The following is a 6,049-nucleotide window of genomic DNA, read 5'->3' on the forward strand; positions in this document are numbered from 1 at the left end:
TTAAATAATTATATGTGCATAAGTAAACTGATTCACATTGTATCTTGCAAGTAAATTTCTTTAAAAAAAAAAGAAGATAGTTTCGAAACATAAGAGAGTGTTTACATGAGGTTAGAGTATACAAACGGAATATTTCTGATATTTTATCAATCAAAAATTATCTACTTTGGCAGGAAGGAAAAAATGTGATGCATTTTTATAAGTAGTTACAAGACAAAACACAAAATTGTTAATTTTTTTTTAAAAAAAGGTTCTTATGGTGGAAAAGTAATTCTAAATGTTTACTTTAATTGCAATTTTTAATTTTTTATTCAGCATCTTTAACATTAGGACAGGATGAAAGAATATGCTTATTCGAACTTAGTCTTAGTTTCGTTACCACTATTAGAGTTTAATAACTACAGGTATGCAAACATGATGTTTAGGTATTTATCGCGGCTGTTATAGACTTCTACAATATTCTAAGTTCTACTCACCGAGCCAAAAATGTTTAGAAACACAGGCGTCACATTGCAAGCGTGTTTGCTCTCCACAAAATATTTTTTTCTATGGATAGTGAATTTAATAGTATTAATTATTAAATTCTACTATTAAACTAAACTATTATTACATTATACACTATTATTCTAATTAAATAGTAATAGTATAATTTAATAAGAATAATAGTAAATAAGTGATTAATTTCTTTTTATTTGCAGGATTTAAATTAGACACATTTAGTTGAAAAGAAAAAGGAACAAAAAAAAAATCAAAACTGGAATTCAAAACTTAAGAATAAATAACTATTACTCTACAGAAAAGAAAAGAAAAAATCTTACGATTAAAATTTGACCCATTTTTGACTAGTTTAAGTGCTCAAATTTTCAACTGGTTTTCTGTACAGGATGAAAGTACAATTTTCAAACGCTTTTTGACCACTATTCGCAGAACATATCGCCAATAAAAATTATTATTTTCGGCCTGAACAAGCCAGGAGACTCAAAACTGAAAGGTTGAAGGGAAAAAAATGTATATGTATTTAAAATATCAAGTTTGTTCAGTAGACCAAAAATGGACAATAATTTTATAAAAATTTTCACGTTCACAAAAACCACAAAATCAAAATTTCCCAATATACTTCTATCAACATTTAAAATTTCACTTTCTTCGTTTTGGTGACCAAAATTAACGTTTCTTTTTCAGTACACTTGTCAGACATGCTTAAAAACATTTCCGATTACACTTTTTAAAGGACTTTCCTTAGTGCTCGCCTTTAAAATATGCACTCTCATTGCATATTTTATTCATTTAAATAAATTTTTAATCTCTGGCAAATCGAAAAGAAAATCACTTTAATATGTGGGTAAACAAAATAAGTTTGCTAACATTATATTTAAACATTAATGAGAATAAAGTTTAGATGCATATGAACAACTCTCCTCAATGCTAACTCAGAAGTAAATTAATTTGTTAATTAGTTGAAATTTTTGTTTCAAATGTTTTAAATCATGAAAACCAATTAAGACACTAAGAACATTGATCGGAGGAAAAAGCCGACAATTTACGCAGGAAAAAAGTAAGTGGAGTGCAGAATCAAGATTTCACCCTGAATAAGTTGCTCTTATGATCAGATTTTCACTAACTAGGTAAAGATCATAATGATTTAAACTTGCGACCTGAATTATGTTATGTTAAGTAACAAATACTTATCTATCAATAATAAGCATAATTAAAGGTCACTATTTTGAACCATTACGATCAAAACTCTGAAAATCCGATCATTGAAACAAAAGACACGGTTACTTCATTTTTCGCACAGCTGAAACAGAAATGAATTTAATTAAAAAAAATATATTTCATCGAAATTTAATAATGCTCCCTTAATTGAAAACTTTACTGTAACCACCTTTAACCAATTGAAGCAAATTGCTAGTCTATCAAAAAACCCAAAAACTAAAATTAACATATGTAACATATTTATTTCTATCTAATTTACAAAGCAAATGAAGTTGAAACTTCATGTCACAACAATCATACAAAATTGTCACTTTTACAATAGTATACCGAGCAATTTAATACAATAAATATATCTAAATACAATATACAAAATATTTACAACCACTTGAAAATTTAAATGGAAAAACTTGAAATAGCTAACTATAAAAACACATTTTGCAACAAATTTTCCCTATCATAAGAACGCAATCATAAGACCGTAAAAAGGTTGAACCAGCGTAAAAGAGCAAAGCCATTTCTGAGTTTCACTAATATCTCTAAACTTATAAAATAATTCTCTAAGAATTTGAGAACTTTATAGTTACATATGAGAAATAACGTGATCTAATAGTTTAAAACTAGCCTTCCTGGAGGACTTTGTTTAAGCTAACCCGCATTTGCGTTACATGAGTGGAAAACCAGGAAAACCGCCCACGGTTAGCTGGACGGTATTGGATTCTAAGTCGCGATCAGTCAACCACTGAGGATATTTTACGTCAGCACTGTGGTCTGTGCAAGCTGGCAGAACTGTTATCAATCAGCCATGGATGGGATTTGAAATTAAGTCATTTCATTGGGAGCCCGATTCTTTAGTCTCATTCACGAGAAAGTTCACAAAACTTCGTCGACAACACATAATCTGGAGACTTAACATTCAGTGCGACTTTCATTTGCGCTTTAAAAACAGCTTCGAAGAATGAAGAAAAATAAAGTTCATCGTCTCACCCACTAGCTTAACAAAAAAGTTATTGACACGTTCTTTGTGCTGGTAACATTTTTCCATCCATTCACTTGTTTCCTTTTCAAGTCATTTGATTCTTTCGCGAAACCCTTCATCCTGTGTGGTCATAGCATCTCAAAACTTACACATCAGCCACAAATCAAGAATACAGACAATCCTGAAAAATACAAAAGACAAAAACAGTACCTTGGCACAAAAGAGCGTAAATTAAACAACCTAATCCAATGAAGTAGAAAAAAATATTTACAAATCAATATTTAAAGTAAATTATGTCATTGAACAATATGAAGGATATACCTGCTGTAATACATTTGTACTTTCAAACATCAATAGATCAATCCAAATTTAATTTAGAATTATCCATCATAGATTAGAGTTTGTACAGTTACAAAAGTTCAAACATTTGCTTTTCATATATTAAAAGCTTCTAAATATTGGCGCAAAGACTTATTTGAGCTTGCAGACAAACAATTAGCTAAATATATAATTTAAAACAAATTTAAAGAAAAGAAAAAAAGATTAGCTGGTATATCTATAATGAATTTAAACGAAGGCAAATTAAAAAATTTTAACTATGAGATGAGTACTTTTAATAAAATCCAATCACAAAATTAATAGAATTTACCAAGTCAAAATTTATAACTAAGAGGTAAATAAACACACCGAAACCTTACTTCATTAATTCAAATTGAAAAAGCGCACAAGGCAGCTGAAACCAAATTTGTATTATATAAAATTGAAATAAGGCCAAAAAAATCTTAATTAAAAATAATTACAAATGAAAATATAAATGTGTGTTGGCAGAACAGTACTTCATCAGGGGACACACTGCCTGCAAACACACAGGAACCTTTCTGCTGTTAGTGGATTTAACCCAAACTAACTGTTGCTGTTAGTTTTGGTTAAATTTTAGTTTGGTTAGTTTTGGTTAACAAAACTGTTAGTTTTGGTTAAATCCACTAACAGAAAGGCTCCTGTGTGTTTGCAAGCAGTGTGTCCCCTGATGAAGTACTGTTCTGCCAACACACATTTATATTTTCATTTGTAATTATTAAGAATTTGTCTTATTTCTACTTTTAATAATATTAATATTCATGCTCGATTTGGAATTCTAATCCAAAATTCAGTTTTATTTCCAACCGTTTGTACGAACGTATCGTAGAATATAATTCTCCTTAAATTTAGAATTTCATATTTTCCCCACAAATTAGGATTTCTATGAAAGAAATATTTTGAAACAGATTTAAGTAAAAAGCTTCAAGAAATTAGATGCAGATTTTTTAATTTTATTATTCCGAATGGACGTTAAAATTTTTATCCCCTATACAACCCCTACATCCCCCCTACAAAGACACCTTTAAAATAAGCAAATTGAATAAAACTAACGTAACGCTACAACTCGTTATAACAAAGAGCAGTAGAATTTTTATCATTTTAGGCAAATTAAGCCTAGATATGAAATACTAAAATATTTATTAAATACTTGAAATTTTAAAGTTCATTAAAGTTTTAAATGACGTTTATTTTAAAATTGAATGACGCATTTAAAGTTTTTTTTAAAGATTATGTACAACTTCAGAAATTAAATCATTTTGAAAAGGAGGTTTTCAAAACTGTGGTCAGTGCAAGCCTCGTATCAACCAGCCATGGATGGGATTTGAAATTTAGTCATCTCATTGGGAGGCAAGTGTCGTTTTCCAGTGTTAATAGCAAGTGTCTCATTCCCAGAAAATTTACGAAACTTCATCGACAGCACATAATCTGGAGACTTCACATTCAGTGCGACTTTCATTTGAGTTTTAAAAATAGCTTCCTCGTCTCACCCACTAGCCTAGCAAAAAAGTAATTGACACGTACTTTGTGCTGGTAGCATTTTTCTATCCATTCACTCGTTTCCACTTCAAATAATTTGATTCGTTCTAGACACCTCGAAACTTGCACATCAGCCACCAATCAAGAATACAGACAATCCTGAAAAATACAAAAGACAAAAACAGTACCTTGGCCAGGATAAATTAAACAATCTAATCCAATAAGGGAGAGGGAAAAAAACAACCAATATTTAAAAACAAACATTAGTAAGTTTTTGAACAATATGAAGAGTACATGCTGTAATACATTTGTACTTTCAAACATCAATAAAAATTTAATTTAGAGTTTCCCATCTAGATTAGAGATCGTACAGTTGCAAATGTTCAAACATTTTATTTTTCACATACTAAAATCTTCAAAATAAACATATATATATATATATATTAGTGGCAAGATTTATTTCAACTTTCAAGCAATATTCTAGAGAGTAGAGTCGCAATAGCCTTGTAGTGTATATCTACCACTACAAAAATATAATTCCAAAACACTAGTACGTAAGAAGTGTTAACTCAATTTTATTGTGGGATACCATTTCATAGATGAATGTTTACATTGTCTATAACTTTTCTCCGCATAGCCTAAAGCTTTACTAAAACAAAACATTTAATTAAAGATACTTAATTGAATATTTCATTTTAAAAATGTATTGAACTTTAAAAGTTTGAACTTTATACCCGATTTAGGTATTTTCGATGTTTACAGTATTCAAGATACTTAGTATTTTTCCCGCTTTACAATAAAATATCTATGTTGGAATTGTTTATTTTAAATTTCTACATTGTCACTCACATTTGAATGTTTGTCAAATACAGAAGAGTTATTCAATTAAATTTTGATTGATGAAACGAATAGGAAAGAAGTAAGAACAAATTAATATTTAATGACAACTGGTTTTTCAATTTGTTTAGGGTCATTTTAAAAGATACGGATATAATTTCATAAAATCTACTGAAATTAAAGCTCATACAAGAACATAAGAAATACATATAGTTAAAAGCTAGAAATTTTTTTTATTTCTAAGACTAATATCATTACAAGCAACTGAATTTTAACATATTAAAAATGAAAGTTAGAAATATCTTACTAATTTAAAAATATAAAGTGCTTTCCTAGTTTAAGTAGTGTTTAAACCAAAACTAGCTTATGCATGCTTACTTATTTTCTTTTTCTAACAGAACTGAACGATTTTGATGACTAAATGGCTATAGGTTAATGGTTGTGGGTTAACGTCAAAAAGTAAAATTTTATAAATTTGTTATATGCCAACAAAAATTTTATCCCTTTTATTTGACCAAAATTTTAAAAACTCCGTTAAAGTAGTGAGAACTATTTATGTCGATTCTATGCAAACTAAAATTTTTCATTAAATCAAATAATTTAACTTTTCAGCGAAAATTAAGAGCTTTAGTATCACCTTGAATAGTTAATAAAATTTGGCTCTACAGTTCTTTGTAGACTGAT

General features: G+C 28.8%; 1 long non-coding RNA gene across 1 annotated transcript; it reads right to left on the reverse strand.

Annotated features, from left to right (window-relative positions):
• Positions 1-1,938: 1,938 nt before the first annotated feature.
• LOC147816967 (uncharacterized) lies at positions 1,939-6,049 on the reverse strand. The gene is made up of 2 exons (XR_015429670.1): positions 4,574-6,049; positions 1,939-2,873 (listed from the first exon to the last, which is right to left on the reverse strand). It is a non-coding gene; the product is annotated as an uncharacterized LOC147816967 (long non-coding RNA).

This window comes from Parasteatoda tepidariorum, chromosome 1 (genome assembly GCF_982258835.1).
Source record: "Parasteatoda tepidariorum strain Cologne lab strain chromosome 1, Ptep-v5.0, whole genome shotgun sequence".
In the NCBI taxonomy this organism is placed as follows: domain Eukaryota; kingdom Metazoa; phylum Arthropoda; class Arachnida; order Araneae; family Theridiidae; genus Parasteatoda; species Parasteatoda tepidariorum.